This window comes from Ursus arctos, unplaced genomic scaffold, assembly GCF_023065955.2.
Source record: "Ursus arctos isolate Adak ecotype North America unplaced genomic scaffold, UrsArc2.0 scaffold_3, whole genome shotgun sequence".
NCBI lineage: Eukaryota > Metazoa > Chordata > Mammalia > Carnivora > Ursidae > Ursus > Ursus arctos.
This window is the reverse complement of record NW_026622985.1, coordinates 56947533-56949630: the sequence shown is the minus strand read 5'-3', so window position 1 is coordinate 56949630 and position 2098 is coordinate 56947533.

Genomic DNA, 2098 nt, shown 5'->3' with positions numbered 1-2098 from the left:
ACAAGAAAGAACCTATATACTTCTGGGTTCCATTTAGGTGGCAATGTTATCCAAGTATGTTAACATGGTCCAGCTGACTCTACATCTGATTTGGCTGATCTGGCTGACTACGTGGTCTTCTCCTTCCTCCTTCATTATTCCATGGGTTTTCCCCTGTACGTATCAAGTACTCAGTTGAAGAGAACAACCTTTTCAGATAGATCTGATCGTCCTTTACCATTCCTGATACAGGAATTGGGAGCTTCCTGCTCAATCAGCTAAGTTCCATTTGTAGGAACTATAGGTAAAGGCATGCTTGAAAGCTTCAGTTACAACTAATTCCTTCCTTAAAAATGATAGATCTGATAGTTTATTTCTGGCATTTTCCTACCCCTCTCTGGCAGGCCAAATAATGGCCTCCCAACAATGTCCTCATCCTGACCCTTAAAATCCGTGAATATGTTCGTTTTCATGGCAAAAGGACTTTGTGGATGTGATTAAAGTTATAGATCTTGAGATGGGAAGATTATCCTAGCTTCTCTGAGTGTGTCCAATCTAATCAAATGAATACTTAAAAACGAAGACCCTTCCCCAGCTGTGGTGAGAGAAGTCCACTGCAAGAAGCAGCAGAGATTCAAAACAAGATAGGGACTTGACCCACTGTTGCAGACTTAGAAGATGAAAGAGGCCATGAGAAAGCAAATGCAGAGGCCTCTAGAAGCTGGAAGTGACTAGAACCAACAGCCAGCAAGGAAATGAGGACTTCAATCCTATCACCACATGGAACTGAACACTGGGGGCACCTGCATAAATAGATTCTTCGATGGATCCTTGAGAAAGAATGCATCCCTGTAGACACCTTGATTTCAGGCTGGTGAGACCCACATCAGACTTATCCACAGAAGTATGAAATAATAGGTGTGTATTGCTTAACGACATTAGATTGACAGTAACTTGTTACAGCGGTACTAGAAAACTAGCATGTCTTTCTGTTTTCATGTCTTATTGCCCACTGTATGCTCCACTCAGTATTGACACCACCCAGGTATTCTGGTGCTTTCTGGGTTCTTGTGCTGGTCCAGGAAGCCCCACCACAGAGGTGAACACGGGGCTAAGCAGGGCCCATCCAAGTCCCTTATAAGTTCCATTTGGGATTGAGAGGGATGTTGAGAGAAAGAGTATGTTTCTCCACTTGAGATGACAAACCAAAAGACGGGACATGTAAACCGGAAGATCCTCTGTGTAGGAGAGAACCTGCTTGAGAATAAGGATAACTCAGAAGAAAATGAAAAAAGCAAAGAGATTCAAGGGCATAGTTCAAGTACCCAGATCCAGGTAGATCTGAAACAAATAGCCTCTAGACTTTTTAGTTACCTACCTTAAAGAACAAAAACAAAGACAACCTTTTGTTTAAGTGTGGTTTCGTTCCCTGCCACTACAAGAGGCTTGCCTGAGAAAATACCAGTGTCCCCGGATTGCGAGGGATACTTTTTACGCCGATCAGGATGGCCTCCGGCACAATGCCTGAACATATTAGACCTCAAATACCAGTTTTACCTTTTGGTCCTTCCCAAGGAAAACATCATGCTCTAGGTGACTCCTCCTCTCTCCTGTCTCCAATCTCAAGCTCTAAAGACCCTGAAAGGAAGCATGTCTCCATGGAAAGCCTTACACAGGATGGTAATGTTGATTAATGTGTTCATGAATTACCTTTCTCATTTAAACTGTTAGGGACTGAAACTTGAGGGATACTCTAGCTCCTAAGAGTCTGTAGTGAATTTCAAGTACTGTGATATAAATATGGAGAAAACATTTTGGACTGGGTGTCCTTTCATAAGTATCCCTCAAATTATATTTCAGAAAATTATCATTCCATTCATTCAGAAGACCGGGTCCTGATCATATATCTGTACTTAAAAAAAAAACAAAAAAACCCAAAAAAAACCCCAAAACGAACAACCTTATAATTCCGACTGGGAAAGGACTGACACCAGTTCGTTATTCTGCACTGTTTGCAGATCCTATTTGTTTTCCTGTCACACTATTTGTCATACTACATACACTGGAGACAACGGCCATGTGAGAGAAGGGACCATATTTATGTTTTCCAAATCAAAGT